The sequence below is a fragment of the Papio anubis genome, chromosome 18 (assembly GCF_008728515.1).
Source record: "Papio anubis isolate 15944 chromosome 18, Panubis1.0, whole genome shotgun sequence".
In the NCBI taxonomy this organism is placed as follows: domain Eukaryota; kingdom Metazoa; phylum Chordata; class Mammalia; order Primates; family Cercopithecidae; genus Papio; species Papio anubis.
In genome coordinates, this window is record NC_044993.1 from 26072563 (window position 1) to 26093017 (window position 20455).

At 34.7% G+C, this 20455-nt stretch overlaps 1 long non-coding RNA gene across 1 annotated transcript in view; it reads right to left on the reverse strand.

Moving 5' to 3' along the window:
* LOC110742046 overlaps window positions 1-19403 on the reverse strand; it is a 31355-nt gene extending 11952 nt beyond the window's left edge. Inside the window, exons 1-2 of the long non-coding RNA XR_002519279.2 lie at window positions 18828-19403; window positions 18621-18736 (exon numbers count right to left, since the gene is read on the reverse strand). This is a non-coding gene — a long non-coding RNA (uncharacterized LOC110742046). The remainder of the gene's footprint in view (window positions 1-18620; window positions 18737-18827) is intronic.
* Window positions 19404-20455: the final 1052 nt, after the last annotated feature.

Sequence of the window (20455 nt, forward strand, 5' to 3'; positions counted from 1 at the left end):
TCACAGAAATGTACCCTTTTTAGACTGGCTTTATTCATGTTTTTGTGCAGGTTTTTATATATGTGTGTTTTAAAATAAGTTGGATAAATACCTGGCAACATAATTGCTAGATCATAAGTTAAGATCATGTTTTGCTTTATAAAAAATTGTCAAACTATTTTGCAAAGTGACTTTAGCCTTTTGCAGTTCCACCAACAAAGATATGCGCTTCTGTTGTTCCTCATCCTCTGCAGTAGTAGGTAATGTCAGGATTATTTGGATTTTAGCCACTCTAGTAAGTGTGAAGTGGTGTCTCATTGTTGCTGTTTTAATTTTTAATGTGTGTGGGCACATAGTAGGTGGATATGTGCGGTACATGAGCTGTTTTGATACAGGTATGCAATGTATAATAATCACGTCAGGGTAAATTGGGTATTCATCTTACCTCAAGTGTTTATCCTTTGTGTTACAAGCAATCTAATTATACTTTTTGTTGTTTTTTTTGCAATATAAGATTAAATTATTATTGACAGTAGTCACCCTATTTTGCTGTCAAATACTAGGTTCTTATTTGTTCTTTCTATTTTTGTGTGTGTACCCATTAACCATTTCCACCTCTCCCCGACCCTCATACCTTTCCCAGCCTCTGGTAACCTTCTCTCTATCTCCATGAGTCCAGCTGCTTTGATTTTTAGACCCACAAATAATGAGACTCATTAACTTGCAGTTCTTTAATGAGAAATCATGCTTATTTTCCATCTGCACATCTTCTTTGATGAGGTGTCTGTTCAGAGCTTTTGCCCATTTTAATTTGTTTCTTGTTGTTGGTTGTTAATAGTTCTTTGCATGTTTTGGATATATGTCCTTTATCAAATATGGTTTTGCAAGTAATTTGTTCTAGTCTGTGGTTTGTCTTTTCAGTCTCTCAACAGTGTCTTTCACAGAGCCAAATTTTCCAATTTTAATAAAGTTTATCTTACTACTTTCTGTTTGTATGGATTATGCTTTTGGGTATTGTATGTAAGACTCAACACCAAATCGAGATTCTCTGGACCTTCTCCTATGTTTACTACTAGAAGATTTATAATTTTGCATTTTGCATTTAGATCTATGGTCCGTTTTTATTTCTTTTATGTGAAAGGTATAGTCTGCATCTAGGTTCCATGTTTTCCAATGGTTACCCAATTGTTCCATCGTAATTTGTTGAAACAATTATTTTTATATTGGATCGTGATTGTTCCTTAGTCAAACATTAGTTGATTATATTCGTGTGGGTCTATTCTGGGTTTTCCATTCTATTTCACTGATAAAAGTTTATTATTTTCCCAATTTCCCAACACTACAGCATTTTGATTACTATAGTTTTATGGTAAGCCTTGAAATAGGATAGTGTAAGTCTTCCAACTTCCTTCTTTTTCTTCTCCCTTTTCTTCATCTCTTTATCTCCTTTTTTCTTTCTTTCTTTCTTTTCTCTTTTTTTTTTTTTTTTTTTTTTTTTTGACAGAATATTGCTCTGTCACCCAGGCTGGAGTGCAATGGCACAATCTCGGCTCACGGCAACTTCCGCCTCTTGGGTTCAAGCAATTCTCCTGCCTCAGTCTTCCAAGTAGCTGGAACTACAGGTGCACACCACCATGCCTGGCTAATTTTCAAATTTTTAGTAGAGATGGGGTTTTGCCATGTTTCCCAGGCTGGTCTCAAACTCCTGACCTCAAGTGATCCACCCACCTCGGCTTCCCAAAGTGTTGGGATTACAGGTGTGAGCCACCATGCCCAGCCTGCATCTCCTTTTTCATATCCCTTTTCTTCTCTTTCCTCCCTTTTTTTGAACAGAATTCTTTATATAAACAAACATTGTAAGGCCTCTGCCTTCCAAAATGTTCTTAAAATGGCATAGGAAGATAGGAAGGACACTGTTCATGGAAGAGCAGGAACAAAGTTCAAAAAATAATAACAATAGAGATTCATGCAAGGGCATTGCAGATATAAAGATAAATCAATGATCAAAGGAAGGGGAATGTAATCATGTGCATTAGTATGTTCACAAATTGATTGACATGGTTCTCCAAAATATTTGCTTCTTTTCTATTTAGACTACATAGGAATTCATCTTAAATGAGATGTACCATGTGCTAAGGACTATTATTTATCTGTGTTATCTTGTGCAATAGTTAAACCAACCCTACTATGTATATATTAATATTCCTCACTTGAAGATAATGCACTGGGGATCACAGGGGTTAAGAAACTTACCCAGTATTCTAGAAAGTGCACAAAACCAATATTCAAAGTTTTGTTTGGCTAACTCCTTTCACGGTATATTTGGGTAACGTTTTCATTTTAACATTGAATGTAGGGAATCCATGACCCAGAGCTGTTTGAGTATGCTTGGCAATGAGTAACTAAATGACTTTGGCCAATTACTGTGGGTACAGAGTGACTGTCTGTAGGTGGCTACAGGAAACAAATAGACCACCCAAGTTAGTATAATTTGAGGAAAGTTTAATCAAGGGACTATTTATAAAGGTATGCATGGAGAGCAGGGAACCATCCCCCCCCCAAATAAAAACAGAAACCCAGAACTAATGAAAACAGTGATTATCTACTGCTAGACCTAAAGAATTGAGGGAGGGAGTGGTTTCTAACACCTGGAAGGTGAGATGTGAAGATAAGGTTGCCTTAAGAGGAACAGTGACCTTTATATGAGGGACTCCGTGCACTTGCTGACTTTCCTCCCTCTACTCCTGCCAGTACCCCCTATTAGCTAAACCAAAACCAAAGCAACATATCAAAGGAAGTTGCTGATATGGTCCATTTACTCAGCCTCTCAGGGCATAGAGCACGAAAGAGAAGGGAAAGGACTAGACATGGAACAGCAGATGGAGATCCAGCAGAGCAACCTCTTCTATTCTAAAAACCAAGCCTAGGCCAGGTGTGGTGATTCAAGCCTGCCATCCTAGCACTTTGGGAGGCTGGGTTGGGAGAATTGCTTGAGCCCAGGAGTTCAAGAGCAGCCTGGGAAAAATGGCAAAACCCATCTCTGCAATAAATACAAAAAAAATAGACTGGCATGGTGGCACATGCCAGTATTCTTAGCTACTGGGGAGACTGGGGTGGGAAGAGCACCTGAGCCCAGAAGGCCGAGGCAGCAGTGAGCCATGATTTTGCCATTGCACTACGTGAACTCAGTCCTAGGCAATAGAGTGATACCTTGTGTCACACACACACACACACCCCCCCCCCAAGCCTAAAGCATTATGTTACCTAATTAATCTTCATATCATTCTGAAATGTATTACACACACACACCTTGGTGCTCCCCCAAGTGAAGTTAACATTCCATTTTAAAAGCTGAAGATTTATATAAAGGGTAAATATACTCCCTAGAGAGATCTCAATTTTCACTTTTAAATAGATCACACTTAGTGTTCATTTATGTGTTGAAGAACTCATGTAAAAACAAAGCAAAACATTGCCAAAGATTTATATATATTATAAATACATACATATACTTTGTGTGTGTATGCAAAATTTTAATTATCTTCCTTTTACAATTTCTAGGTGTCCATTTTCTTAAATATATTATAAACATCAAACAACAATTGAACAAGCTGACCATTAAATTCTACCTGACAGATGCTAGGTAATTTTTAGGTACCATTTAACATTTTAATTCACTCAACAAATGTATACTAAAAGTTCAACATGTGCCAGACATTATGCTATGTATTGATTTATTTCGTCAAACTAAGTCACTTGGATGGATTCTCTGGGGTTACTTTCCAGGTTTAATGGCAGGGAGAGAGGGAAGGCACTATATTAGTTTAGATGTCGTAAAGAAGGATTTGATTGACAAATCCAGTGATAGTGTGAATGTGTGTAGATGTCAGGAAATAAAAATAAACAACCATTTTCATATTAAAGATAACAAACCCTGATTTAGTCAAGACTTGTTTGTGGACTTTTTCTAAGGCAATTCAATAGTTCTGATCCTTGCGTAAATTATAACTCCTTTAGAGAATCTTCTTCTCAGTTATAAATAAAAGAACATATTGAAGTTAGTGAGCTAGCATTATGTAAAATTACAATTTATTTCCACATGAGTTAGTCAAGAAAACATGAACTACAAAGTAAAAGTAGAAAATATATGTGGAAGTATTTGAATTTATGTTAGTGGCAGAGTACCTTAACTCAGAACATCACTATCTCTAGAAATAACATCTATCAAATACTAAGTTAAAAAATAAATTAAAAACCAAAACAAAAGCAGAATTTGAAAAAAAAAAAATTTTCCATGCAAATGTTGTGGGGGGAAAAAGCCTAAAATCAGAAAAGTATGTATAATATAGGAGCGTCAAGACTACATATATTCTAAAGTACTCATCACAAATACATGTTTTGCAGTTCCCTGGTCCCTCTGAGCCACAGCCAGAATTAAGGACCCAAGCTTGAACAGGGGTGAGGTTGTAGTATCACCTCCCAATATTGATCCGGGGTCTTAATGTCTGTGTTCTCAGGGTGAGAGGAAGCCGAATCTATAATTTCTTCCTCCTCTCCTTTGGCAATAATATCTCTATTCTGAGAATTCATAGCCTTGATGATCAAGGGACTCTCAAACTTTGAACAAGATTGGATGTAGTACCGTTAAAAGTGACCCTACATGCCCCTAGGTGCTTAGCAGGAACAAATACACAGCCTCTTTATAGAACAACGTATCAATCTGAGTTTCCAGGGACACACACACAAATAATTTTGAGGGCAATGGCAAGCAAGCAACAACTGCTAGGCTTGTAGGGAAAAAGACAAAGAACGTATGATGATAAAACTAACCAAATCCAGCCTGTCTATACTGTTAACAAAAATAAAATGAAAAAGGAAGTTAAGGCAAAATTCATTACTAGACATAAAGGAACCTATTATTGATAATGATAAATTGTGAATTAAAATCACAATTTAAATTACTTTTCTCATCTAGTAATATGGCCTCAAAATATACCAACAAAAGCTGACAGAACTGCAAGAAGAAATATGCAAATCTTAATGGGCATATTATAAAACTTGAAAAATCAGTAGAAAACCTTGATAAAATGTTACAAATATTATAACATAAATACCATTACTTAAACATTTAAAAAATTGAGTTTTATAGAACATTGCATCCAATAACCACTAAATCAACTTGTTTTTCAAGCATTCACAGAACATTTAAAAAAAGTTGATCATGTGTTTGGTGATTAATCAAAGTTTGCCCTCCATCAATAGTGCAATCAGTCAGAATTCAACTATAAAGATAAAACTAGCATTGTGTTATGTTTGGCAGTTAAGAAATTCATTGCTCAATAATTCATGGATGAAAAGAGAAAATGAATACAAATAGTTTATGTTTTGACTTGAGTAACAAAAGAAAACATTCCAAAACCAATTTTTATCAAAAGCAATACTTAGAGAAAAATTTAAAGCCTTTTATTTATGTTATGAAAAAGGAAAGGGAAGAAAAGCTTCAGGACCTTGGCATTGGAAACAGAAATTTGAGAAAGAATATAGCAAAATAAGTCATAGAATGTATAAGGGAAGAAATATCAAAGGTGAGAGCAAGAGTAGGAGGACGAAAAAGCAAAATATAGAGTGCATCAATAAGACCCAAATTTGGTGGCTTGCTTAGTTAGTTTTTTGAAGGACTAATAATATTGACAATTCTATAATGAATCTTATCAAGAAATTAAAATAAGATGGTCATGAGAAGAAGGCATGGCTACAGATGATACAGTTAGTAAAAACTTAATACAATAATAATTTTAAGTAGATAAATTTGAAAATACAGATGAAATGGACACATTCTATGCGTATAGTTCCAAGAAAAAATAGAAATGCCTATACAGTGATACAAAAATTAAGCAACTATAAAAAGATTTTAAGTGTTGATACAAAGAAAACTCCAGTCCTACATTTCTTCAATGAAGAATTCTACCAAATATTTAAAAAATAATTTCAACCTTGGATATATTCTTTCATATAGTAATAGAAAGAAGTATTTCTCAACTTATTTCATGAAAACATTGATACCCAAAACAAATAAAGATGAGTAATCATGTTCAGTATTATTGATACAAATATATTAAGCAAAATATTAGCAAAGTTACTCCTGTAAATTATAAAATATGTTAATATATCATGACCTAATTAGTTTTTCCCCAAGAAAGAAAGACTTGCTTAATGTTAGAAAATCAGTCAATGTAATTAATCACATTAAAAGATTAGAATTATTCATTGCCTAATTAATTTCAAAGATGCATACAAAGAAGATTTATAAAACAATGTAATGTTTCTTCCATTTTTGAAAAATAGGAGATTGTATAGCAACTTGGAAGATAAGGGTTTTTAAAATTCTAATAAAGAGAGTATCTACAATAAATCTTAAACATATTTTGTAGAACATGGAAAACTTTCTCTTTGAAATAAGAAAGGAGAAATTTATCTACTATTACCTCTTAAAATAAACTTTGCATTAGAAATCCCTGCCTGTGCAATAAGGAAACAATAAGAAACAAAATGTATGAGAATTAAAAAAAAAAAAAAACACACACACAGCAAATGAAGTTTTCTTATTCATATGTGGTATCATGATGTTCATAGAAAAACTATGGTTCCTAAAAAGGAATCAAACTTTAAAACAGATTTTTGATGGAGAAATCAGTACAAAATAAAACAAAATTTAAAAGGAACATTTTAATATCATTAAAGATCAAGAAAAAGTTGTAAATCTAATAAAACATCTTGCAAAACACTTTTCAGGAGACATTTGAGATGACTTAAATAAATAGAAAGATGGTCTATGTTTATAGATTAGAACATTCACTATTATCAATATATCACTTCTGCCTATATTGATTTAGAGATTCTATCAAGGCCAAACAGAGCCCTAATCTTACTGTATTGTTTTGTCCTGCTTATTTTCAATTTCAAGACATCATTGTATCAAAACACTGTTGCATAGAACATTGTATCAAAACACTGTTGTATAGTTGTATAGAACAGATCTTATAACTACAAAACTATAAAATTGTGAAAGTGCAATGATAGAACAGGAATAAACAAACAAAAATAGGCCTTCCCATTTGATTTCTGAAAAATATAGGAAGTATTAGATACAATCTGGGTTTTGAATGAATGAATAGATCTAGAATAATTCGGTATTTTTATGTTTAAAAATGCTTCCCTATTTTACATCAAACCACAAAATCAATCAAAAACAGATTAATGACAAATATCAAAGGGAAAAAGTATAAAGCATTGATAAAGGATTGTGATTATGATCTTATTAATAGATAATGTTTGATCAAATATATACATGCAATATCATATCCTCTTATCTATCTAGATAGCTGCCAAATAATATATATGAATATGTTTCCATATTTAAATATGTATATATATTAATGTATTCATATATATGAATAGCTCTTAAATATTCATATATATCATATATGTACATAGCCTCAATATATGCACATACTTTTATTTATACATATATGCATATGCATGTATACATATGCGTATACTTTTATTAATATTAATAAACTTGAAAATATCAAAGAAAATCAGATTTAGAGTTATTTTTAAAATAAATATCTGTATTCTTCAGAAACATCAAGATTATGTAAGGCAAAGAAGGACTGAGAAAAGTTCCATTTTACAACAGACCAGACTTTTTCTTTCTTTTGCAATGAAGACAGTAGTGGGGCAATTGAAAAAAAAATTAGATTGAAAAAAAATTAGATCAGTCCTGTGTTTTAGGTGATGATAATTTAAGAATATTAATTTCCTGATTTTAAGAATACTGTGATTATGTAAGATAATTTCCTTGTTATTAAAAATAAACTGTGAATTTCCTGGGGATAAAGGGGAATATGTATGCAACATCTTTCCAAATGATTCAGAAACAAAGTGTATATATGTACCTATTATCCATTTGTATGTGTTTGGAAAAATGTGTATTCAGGTACTTTGTCCATTTTTAAACCAAATTATTTATCATATATATATATATATATATATATGTTGCTATGTAGTCATATGAGTTATTTATATATTTTCAATATTAACTCCTTTTTAGAATCATGGTTTGCAATTGTTTTTGCATTTCATAAGTTGACTTCTCATTTTTATTTTTATTTTTTCAGTACAAAAGATTTTTAGTTTGATGTAGTTTCACCATTTTACTTTTTTTCAACTGTGTTTTTGGTGTCCTATCCAAAAAATTATTGCCGAAAACCAATTCTCAAGAACTTTTCCCTATATTTTCTTCTAGAATATTTACAGTTTAAAGTCTGACATTTGGGTTCTAAATCCATTTTTAGTTTTTTTTTTTTTTTTTTTTTTTTTTTTAGCGGTTTAAGGTAGGATTCTAATACTGTTCTTCTGCATATGGATATGCAGTATTACTAACACCATTAATTGAAGAGATTATTCTTTCCTCATTGCCAATTCTTGGCTTTTTCCAATGATTTGTTGACCTTAAATATATAGATTTATTCCTGGGCTCCCTATTCTGTTCCACGAGTCTACTTTGTTTTTGTTTTCATGTCTCTACTATACTGTGCTGATTACAGTTGTGTTGTAATGTAGTTAAACTTGTTTGGGTTGATGGTGTCTCAAAGTTCCATAGACTTTCTTCACTCTGTTTCAAACGTTTTTCTTTTTCCCTTTCTGACTTGACAATTTCTTATTACTCGTCTTTGAACTCATTTTTTTTCTTCTTCATCACTGAGTCTGCTGTTGAAATAATCTGTTAAATTTTTGAGCTCATAAAATTCATGAGAATAAAATTAATTATTCAGCTGTAGGTTTCCAAAAATTGTTTGTTGAACTCCTCCTTTTGCTCATGTATTGTTTTTCTAAAGTTGATTAGTTAATTATAATTCACTGACAGTATCTAAGAGGATTATTTTGATTTCTTTTTCAGTCATATCATAGATCTCTATTTCTTTAGGGCAGATTATTAGAACTGTATTAGTTTTCTTTGGTGATGTTCTGAACTTTTTCCAATTCCTTCTGATCCCTGTATTCTTCATTTGTGTCCAGGCATTTGAGAAAGTGATCACCTTTTAAAAAACTTCAGAGCCTCTCCTTAAGAAACAATCTCCAACATTCAGTGCAGCCTGGGGTTCTAGACAAGCAAGCATGTAATGTCCGCGGGTAGGTTGGACTTGCTGCCAAGACTCTAGTCAGGCAGAGCCACTGTACACACTCTTGAGGTCAGGTAAGCCTGCAGGCTGGCCTCTCCAGTCACTCAGCATAAGTTGAACTTCATAATTGGGCATAGTCTCAGGCTGGGCTCTGGAATCATTCATATTTGAGTGGGGCTACAGGGTAAGTGGTATTTCTGTCTATACTCTGTGCTCAGGTAGTACTGCAGGCTGTATGCTGCAGTCAGGTTGGCAGGCAGAGACATTATCTATGCCCTTTAGTAGCATGGATTTGCTTGCCAGGCTTCTTAGTCAGCTGGGCATAAAGGCTGTGCTCCACAGTTGGTTGGGTTATAGGCTGGGCTCCACAGCCAAGAGACGCCACAGGCTATAATCCACAGTTGAGCTGAGTTGCAGGCTTGCTAACTCCCTAGTCAGAGCTACCTGTTGGGCTCAATTCCCAGGCTAGACCACTGGCTGACTAACTTAGATAGGACTGCTGAACATTCTCCCTTGCCAGATGGGGCCACCTGGCTAGGTTCCATGTGTGGGCAAAATATCTGGCTGGGCTTTCTGGTTGATTAAGGCAACCAACAGGGATACACACGAGCTAACTAAGAGTTAACTCTGTACCCCTTCTTTGTTCCTAGCTGATCCCAGGTGTTCTAGCCTTACCAGTTTCACCAGTGTTCCTTGCAGGGTGAGACAAAAATAGGTATCCTGGGAAGTTCCCAATAATGCTATGGAAGTTAGATTTCTGTCTCAGGTTCTCTTTTTCCCATGGAAAACCTGTAGCCTCCAGGGATCCTCCTCAGCGTGGTGCTGTGAAGCCTGGTGAATGAGTGGCACCTTTTCTTGGTTTTTGAGCTCCAAGGGGGTACTTCAGCCTTATCCCTAGATTCTGGGATTTTCACAGAGGTGTTCTTGTTTGTGGATAGCTAGTCAGTAATTTTGTGAAGGGAACTAGAGCTACAGATCCTCCAGTTCCATCATTTTGCTTACAACCACAAGATATTTAATTATAAATAGTGACAGTAATTAGGTCAACTATAATTTGCATACAGCAATATGGGAATCAATGAAGTCTTCGAAAATATTTTTTAAATGTTTCAGAAATAGCATAGCTGGGAATTGCTTATATGTGATAATTACAGTTGTCAAAATTTCTTAGGTATCTGTATACTTCAGTGTTATTTTGAAATTCAATAGATTTTTCTTGCCTGTTTTGAAGTCTTATGTACATGGTTTACTTGTTTACTGATGTCACATTAAAACACTTCTATTTATGGCTTCCATGCAAAAGTTGAGATCTGGCTACTGCGAGCTCTCATTTCTCCATCTCAAAAATTGGTTGGTACATATATTCTCCAGTTAGCCAAGGCTCCTGCCTCACTTGTGTATGTGACTGTTTCCTTCATGCAGTTCACATGCATTCTTGCCACTTGTAGGAATCTTAGTTTATGATTTCTGCTCAAACCTTTCCATTGCAATTTCATAGACAGAAAGAAATAAAAATGTTTTGTAGATGTTTTGTAGATGAGGAAATCAAGTGCTGAAAGCTGATTTGCCTTGGTCAAGGTTTCACAGCTGTTAATAACAGATTTAGGGTTTGAGACCAGAATGGTGTGGCTGTGAAGTCTCAGGTTAGCTGCTTCCAAATAAAACAGGTATATACAGGAAATGTTTTTTCTGTACACTGTGAAGTGATTTTAGAAGGATGTAGTAGCCTAAAGAATTGCAAATAAAGAACATTATTATTTCAACCATTCTCATCTATTCAATAAATGTTTCTTCAGTGTCTTCATCATGTTCAAAATCCTGAAAAATACAAAATAAACTAACTTTTCTTCTTTGTGTGAACATACAGATTATTATATGTATTTTAAAGCTAGAGATAACTTCTAGTGTAGCAGATAAGGTGGTGGGAAATTTTGGAAAAGTATGTAGATAATTATAGGCAAAAGTTCAGCATAATGTCATAGTAAATTTTATCTAGTAAGCTTCATGGAAGTACAAAATAAAAATCTGAATTAAGCCTGAAGTCTCAATAGTAACCCTCTCTTTCCTTTCCTTCCTCCTGCACCCCTTCTGCATGTAGATTATCCCATGTCTTTTCTTTAACAATGATTTATACATTTTTCTCTAGAACTTGCTATGTTTGATCCATGTGCCAAAGTCTCTGTGATAAAATTACATAAATGATCCTTAAAGATAAATAGAATACTTAACAGAGATATTAGCTACTGACAATTGATTTGATTTTATAAAATATAAGAACTATGTAAAATTTATAAGAAAAAATAATCAAAGGAAATTTGGATAAAGGAATAGGTAATTCACAGAAGAGAAAAATTCCAGTTGCAAAATCAACACATGAATAAGTACTTAATCAGGACACACACACACACACACACACACACACACACACAGACATACACAAATTAGATTGGTAAACAAAAAGGCTGTAAATATTGATTGGATTAATATACGGTGGTATGAATATTTTTATAATACTGGAAAGAGTGTAAACACTGAATACTGCTTCTGACATGTTGGGTAAAAATTTGTCACTGTCTGATAAATTTAATATGTGTATCCCTACTAAGAAAGTCTACTTTTGAGCATATATGTGTACACTTACTGCAGCATTGTTTTGCGATAAATAACTAAAAGTCAAAGTGAGAACAATATAAATGTCATTGTATAGGTGAAAATTTAATGACATATAGTATATTGGGAAAATAAATTTTTTACAATGGTCCTGATTGCTGGCAGCTGGTTGCTGACAGCAAGATGGCAGGTCAGCAGTATTACTGACTGAACATAAAGAGCATTCACAGAATATGAGCAGTACTACAATAGACACTGTGTAACCATGACGAAACAAGAGGGAGATATGAAATCACCAGGGAAACAAGACAGAACAGACACTATGCAACAACCAAAACAAACAAACAAAAAAGAGAGACAGAAAAAGAAAGAAACACACACACATAAATGCAAAACAAAAATAGTGAACATCATGGTTTTTGATTAACTGGCTTATTGTTTCTTGGAAATAAATTGTATGAACTCTGGATAAATGAAATATAATGAAAACTCTAGCTGCACATTAATAATCCTTCCTCTATAAAAAGTAAAAGGTGCCCAATCACTGGATTGTCACTATTTTTTTTAATCACATCCAATTAAAAACTAGCCATTACGTTTCTAAATCTTTCCCAAAGACCCTTGGCACAAGACAGGCTAAGGATCCCTCTAATTATGATTGTAACTTTATATATTTACTTTAATCATGACACTTATTACACAATTTTTATTACATTGTTGTGTTTCTATGCCTACATTTTCTCAAGAACTTGAGTCTCTGAGGAAACAGATCTTGTATTAGTTTGGCACCTTGTGCCCAGCACAAGAACTGAAATGTATATGCTCACGAATCATTTTATTGGCTCAGTGAACAAAATAATGGATTCATTAATGCATTATTAACCAAATCAATACAGTCACCAGAGAACAATCTGCATTTTATTCCATGCATACAATATTGCATATAAAGGAGATATTATAGATGACTTAAAGACTAAGTAAAAGTAATCTGGTTTTGTTTTGACATTTCCTTCTTTCATCTCACATCTCACCTCTCTATAATCCCACAAAAGGAAAGTTGTGGAGATGAAATATAAGAAGATGAGAGATATTGCAGTTTATCGATTTTCAACCATGCAGCCTCTATTTACAACTTCTGAAGCCCAATTTTGAAAGTTGTATGCACAGCAGTGTATTCATTATGAGGATTATGAAACCCTGTAGCTTGATGTGTTGAAATAGAAGAGGGTTTTAATTTTAGGAGAACTCTCTCTAGATTTTCATGTAAAATAAAAGTTCTTGCATCGACCGTGCACTAATGAAGATCAGAATGTTCTCTTAGTGTGATCAGAGCTACTCCCATGTTGATTACCTCTTAGTGAGTTGAGAGGAAATGGAAAAGCAAAAGCATTGATTTTGAAGAAATTTCTCATCTTGCAAACCACATATTACCCAAATAGATTTAGTCTTAATCTTTTAATAAACTGAAACAGTTAGTGATTTCTGCAAATGGTGTCTCAGCTTAATCTCACAGAAGACTCTACAGCTCTGCAGTGGATTAGAAAAGTCTCCCATCTTTCAATATTTGTCTTTGTTCCTTTCAGTAGCTGAATTTAATTCTTATTATCCTCAATGACAAGGCAATTTCACATGATGAAATTTCTCATGTGAAACCTACACCTTTCAAATAATAATTCGCAACTTCAAATTGGATGTGTGAGAGTGTGTGTGTGTGTGTGTGTGTGAGCATGCATGCATACACAGCTACCTGAAAGATGACAGTCTGATTTGTGAACATATGATTCATTTTATAGATCAAAATATCTTTAGACATAAGAAATGAAACACCATTGTTTGCAAGAAAAGAATAAACTGACATTATTCTCAGTTTCATAATAAAAGATGAAGTATCAAAAGTGAAAAATGAATAAATAAATAAATAAATAAAAAATTCACATTCTAATCAATGTGGGTGAGCCAGTAATGTTAGGTGGGAATGAAAGGCTAATGCTCCTTTTTTTCTGATTCTTCTTGTACCTCACCAGTTCAGATGAGCATTATTTTTTGCTTAGATCACTATATATATAAAATCTTCCTAATTGATTTCCCTATGAAATCTCACCAATCTGTCTAATCATCACATCTTTTCTATTAAGTGGTCTTTCTAAAACCACATTTAAAAAAGGCTAAAACAAAGATAAAATTTTTCTGGCTATTATCTAAAATGTTAAAGCTCTTAACCATGTACAGGCATTGTTATGGATATCACCATCTATTTTGATTTTAACTGTCACGGCTTCTACATAGATACGACTCTCCCCTTTAACAAAGGAGGAATCAGAGATTCACAAAATTTGAGAGGTTTAGAATACAGGCTAGAACAAGGTTTCTCAACAGCACCATTATTGGCGTTTTAGTTTGGACAGTTCTTTGTTTTGGATACTGTCCTGTGTACCACAGAATCCTTAGCAATTTCACTGACCTTCATCACTCTGTGCTAGTAACATGCCCTTACCCTTTGACATGAAAACCAAAAATGTTTCCAGACATTGCAAAATATTCCCTTGCCAAATTCCAAAAATTTCCCCCAGTTGTGAACTACTGGGGGTTTAGACACACTGTTTCTTTTATAATAAATTAATTCACAGTTAATAACTTAATAGACACTCCCAAAGAGTCATTAATTCATTCTTTGATTCAGGGTTGGAACATGTTTAAGAACTTGGACTCAGTGCTAGTCTGCCTTAGTTTGTACCCCAGCTCTGTCATCTACTGGTTTTATGATCTCTGTTAATTCTCAACTCCTCTCTGCTTTAGGTGGCTCATCTGGATTTGGGAATGACAAACACACTTAACCCACAGGTGTGTTCTGAGTACAAAATTAGGTTTTCTACATAAAGATTTTAGAAATAGTGTCATTCTGGATTGGTATTCATGATGATCAGGATAGAATATCTCAAAGTTTTACATTAAACCGCTTTTTTATCCACTCTTACCCCAGGTTAACCATGTCAAAGAGCAGGGAACCCACCCAGTGAAGTAACCCCGTTGAGATGTCAGAAGGTATCAGTAAGTGCCTTCTCTATCACCCTCACCAGAACTCCTGCCAAAAACATATCATCACTACAATGTCTGGTTACCAGATAACCTGCCGTAATTACTCCTTTCTCATGACACTCTTCAGCACACTCTTATCGCTGGAAGGGTCACCAGAGTTGTTACATTTCTAGCAAATAGGAAACAGGGATCTGCTGTCATATCTTTTCTTGAGACTCTTGGATAATGTCTTCTGCATTGTGAACCATTTTCCACTTGCTTATTTTGTGTGAACACATATGCTAATTCTTTCAGTTTGGGCAGGCTTTTTAATCTTTCTAGAACTAATGATCTTCTCTTTACAACTTTATTAAACCTTTCTTACATATTTGGAGTGGCAGTGCACATTCATCTGTAGATTAAATACAGAAATGTCTTAACAGAAAAACAGAAGGCCCATATGTATTTATAGTTAAGGGCCATGGAAACCTTATATGATGTTTGCATTTAAACCTAAATGGAAGAGTCAGTATTAGCCAAAAACGAAGGAATGAGCCAGTGAGAGAATACCCTGGCAAGAGAAAGCCAACAAAATACTAATACATGAGTCCACAGGTAAAAAAGCATGCATACTCAAAACACTGAAGCAAAATCAATGTACATATATCTGTGAAATAAATGAATGCTTTAGCATTTGATATATTGGAAGATCCTAGTTGAAGACATCTGATTTATACACTGATTCATATGAAATAGTCCACTTCTACCTTTCCCACCTCCATTCTTTGTTCTTTCTATGATCAGCTCTATTTCATCTTTCAGAGGTCAGCTCAAACTGACCTCCCCAGAAAGTTCTTCTCTTACTACTCTGCCCTGGTATAACAGTTTCTAGTAAGTGTTATGGAGAAAATATAAACTATAAATAAAATCTCCCAACAAGAATTCTTTGTTTGTCTGGGCCTGGTGGCTCAGACCAATAATCCCAACACTTTGGGAGGCCAAGGTGGGTGGATACTTGAGGTTAGGAGTTTGAGACCAGCCTGGCTAACATGGTGAAACCCCATCTCTACTAAAAACACAAAAATTAGCCAGATGTGGTGGCACACACCTATAGTCCCAGCTGCTTGGGAGGCTGAGTTACAAGAGTCCCTTGAACCCAAGAAGCGAAGGTTGCAGTGAGCTGAGATTGTGCGACTGCACTCTAGCCTGGGTGACAGAGCAAGACTCTGTCTCAAGAAAAATAATAATAATAATTTGCCTAACTTTTTATTGATTGTTTTCTAGCCAATACACACAAATGTCCTGAGAGCAAGCGTCTTCTGTGTTTTGTTATCTTTTGCATCTCCAGTGCTTAGAACACTGTCTGGCACACAGTTGGCACTCAAAAAGTATTTGTTAAATGAATGAATGAGTGAATGAATGAATGGGTAAAAGTAGCCTTCTGCAATCCCACCCACCACTTACCTTCAAGTAACCTGAGGCTTTTCCAACAAATCAGTATCCTGTGATGCTAAGGACATCACTATGTTCAGAAAGGAGGGAAAAAGAAAACTTCCTTTCAATAAACCTTTCCCCCACACGCCTTTATACTGGCTTAGTCAAGAATCTAGCTTTTCCATTCTTATCTAATGCCAAGAATAGGTGTGTGCCAGGCCAAGATATCGTACATAGGCTTAATTTGGAGTTACCTTCCATTTCTGGAGGCTAAAACAGGAGAACTACGCAAATTCATTGACAGCAGGAGATGAGGCACAAATATATATTTTTAACAACAGAAATTGTTTATACACTAGATTTACATTAAAATACACACAAGATTTTTCTAAAGCTCAGTTACCATTTTGGAGGTTCAGGGCTGTGTGCTTTAATTTTTTAAGGTAGCTAACATAGGCAAAATACATATGGAGGGAAGCTCTGTTTTAAATGTGGGTGGGAAGCAAAATTAAGTCCTATACTATGAACCACATTTTAGCAATACTAATTTGCTCAGTTTCATGGGCCTCATTTTTTTTCTAATTGTCATTAAGAGTATAAAATGAGTGCATGTGAAGTACGTTTCTTCATGAGTTCAGATTTCTAAGCATCTCATATAGTAATATATACAATTTAAAATGTATTTCCAGTTACTCACAATAGTTTCAAAACTCTATGAATGCAGTACAATAATGGATTTTTTTTTCAAGCAAAAACCAGCTAAAGTCTAGTTTATATATTTGTCATTTTCATTTCTGACCCCTTTCTGCAGATGTGGGTCCACGAAGTCATGATTCTGTTGAATTCATTTTCTATTACGCTTCCTAGAACAGTGTTTTGACCACATCTGATTATATAGCTCAATTGGAGTGGAGGAAATTACCCGATAATTTAGAAAAGAATTCCCTTTCAAAGCCTGCAGGAATCTGCTCTTCAATTTAGAAAGAAATTTACAGAATCAGGTTGTTTGTGTGAGTTGTAAGTATTGTTTAGTGTTTTGACCCAGGGTTGCTTGATATGTCATTCAACCAAATATGATTTTATATCTGTCTCTTTCCTCCTCTCTGTGATATGAATTCAAATGAACTCAGAATATCTTCTCTGCCATCAAGTCTTGCAGTCTTTCTCTCTGTAGTGTAGTTATACATTTCCAGTAAATGTGTTCAAACCATAACTATAATAAAAAAGATTCCCACTTATAACTTTGCTTAAAGTAAGAGACGAGAGCATTTTCTATCTTCATAAGACTGCTTTTTAAGGTATTTCCATTTTTAGAAAAAGAAAGAAAAAAAATCACAAATGTGTATGTTAACAACCTGTGTTGATTGGAAATGCCCGAAGGTGTTTGTGAAATGGAGCCTTCATGAGATCAGTCTTACTTCCTTTTATGTCTTAAACTTCATCTTCATTGCAAATTGCCTAGCCCTTGTGGAAGATTGCCATTGGGCACACATACGAAGAGGTTAATTACTACCTTATCTCCCACACATTTCTCTATTTCCCAGCATCTAGGCTTTTTCTCTGTTACTCAGTGGGGATGCGTTACATTTTGTCCTTCAATTGCTGAAAAGGATTCTGGCTCTATACAGAACTTAGAATAGACCTTCCACACAACATCATCACACTTTCTGCTTTTGCCATGCTCCAAAGATCAAATGCTAGGCACTCTATGTTCACCAATAACTGCAATATGCATTCTGTCTAGTGAGATCAGGTTGGTACACAGGCAAAATAAAATATCAAAATGCAGTATCAGGAATGGACACTGGACACAGCAGACAGGGAACAGTGTGGAAAAGGAGATGATTGACTCTTCCTGAAAGGCTTAGGATACATGAGACCGGACTTTGAAAGGAGGCAAAGGGAGGAAGGACATTTTGCAAGGAGGGCATAAAATATGTAAAGCCATGATAACCTCGGAAATATAAGATTTACTTGGAAATATAAAAACATATATTTTAGCATCTCAGGGCTTAGGTAGGGGAATGAGAGTATCAAATTTGAGAGCAAGGATCAAAACATAGGGATATGTCATAAAATTTTCAGGTCTTATCAATCCATATTCACAGAGTAGACCCAAACAAAATTCTAGTATCTATTTCTGTAGTAGGAAGAACACAGGGCTTGAAATCAGAAGTCCTGTGTTCTCACCTGCCCACTGAGTTATTTTGGGCAAACTGTCTTCTCTTTGGCCTTAATTTCCTCAACTGAACAATCAGGACAACATAATCATTAATATTCTAAGTCATTTCGTAAATTGTATGCATGTTGAAAGAGTTTTGAAATTTGAAAAATTCCATTCAAATAAATGTCCTTTCATATATTTATTCATCTACTTTTGAATATTTGATGGCTTACCATGTATAAGGCATGGAGCTACGCATGGCCAATTTATCAGTAAGCAAGACGAACAGATAGGACCCCTTGTTTTCTGAGGCTCAGGATCCTCTTTACTGTCACCTGTAATCTGAGACCTGTAAAAGACAGAGGGAGAAAGTGTTTCAGGCAGAAGAATCAGAACATATAAAGACCCAAAAGCAGAAATGATATTGGTACAACACACACACACACATACGCATCCGCACAAACATGGACAGAAGATGAGAGGGGATGCAGTGCCCTTCAACTGTTGAGTCCCTTGGGAAAGGACTGGAGCAGTGGAAATTTTGTATCCAACTCTTATAATTGCAGCTATAGGACATATGGGCCATGAGGCCAGCAGTGTAGGTGCCATGGCTTTAACCTTTGACACCCTCTCACTAAAACAGAAGGAAAAATTTGTGTTGCTAGGATACCTCCGCATTCTAGATTCTGCAATGCCTTGAGCCTTTGACTCTTGATTTTTATGTCTTTTTTCTTCTGTGAAGGTTCTCAGATGAAAGGAGGGTGTCAGGAAGCCATGCATTGCCATCTTGCTTTGCAAGTTACAGATTGACTTCTCTTATTGCTTCTCTCACTTACGCGTTCTCCTTTCCTTTCTTCTACCTGGTTGCAGAAGTTCTTTATGCAAATGTCATGTTGGGTGAACAATGGCAAATGTGTGCTAACTTAGGTGCCGTTTCTGCCCCATTGTGGCAGCTGCCTAGAAAACTATGTGAAAAAACATTCTAAGCTAAGGTAAAGGGCACATCAGGCAGTGGGAGAGAAAACCAGTCATCTTTATTGAATTAGGTCAGTAACAAAGGGGCAAACTTGGGCTAGATCTTTTAAAGGAAATCTGCGTTATTACTCTTTGTAAGATTAAAATCACAATCAGATTGCTATTTTATTGGACATATTTCATTTTCCGTATATTTGTTTAGGTGCCAGATAAAAGAAAACTTATCCTAGTTGCCTTAAATTACAAACATTACTGCCAAGAGTGTGGCCTAAAAGACTACAGGTATTAATATTATTGCTTATGGTAGTTTTTTCCCTGAATAATAATTTCACATAGACCACCACTGATATTCTGAGCTTCTTGGACATTATGCAAATGACTTAACATTTCCTAGCCTGCATTCTTAGCTGTATTATGGAGGTCATAATAGAGCTTACCTCCTACATATGTGAAAATTCAATGAGAAAATTCCCTTAATGTACCTGCAATAAGACTAACACTTAAAAATTCCTTAATTTATTAATAAAATTTAAATATAGTGATGCTAATCGTATCTCCGATGCTTGTGAAAATCGTTCTCCCCAATTTCAACCCCAAAAAGGAGGAGCTAGCCAATTCCTAAATCTAATCTCATCAAATAGGGTCATCACATATTTGAGACTTGTTTATTTACTCCAAAAACCCACTGAACTGCTCCACCCAGCTGTCATTAGAAGAAGTTAATTAACGAGACATGCATGATTTCTGCCACTCTCTGTCCCTGCTTTCTTTCAATTCAAGTTCAGCTTCCATTACATTTCTTTCATATTTTGTATATGTGCTACTTTTTCTCAGCTGTAGTAGATGAAGCTAAGAGTTAAATCATGCAGAATTAATCTCAATAAGAAAGAAAAAACAATAAAATAAAATATAATTTACAAGATAGCTTAACTTTGTGGAAATATAGGTAAATCTAATCTGAATTGAAAGAGTATTTACAAAATGGACAAATTATTTTAATGTATAAGTTACTAATTTATTATCTAAGTTTCAGTTGTCATATTTCCATGTTTGGACAGTGTCTAGATCAGTGCTGTACAATACAAATGATAAT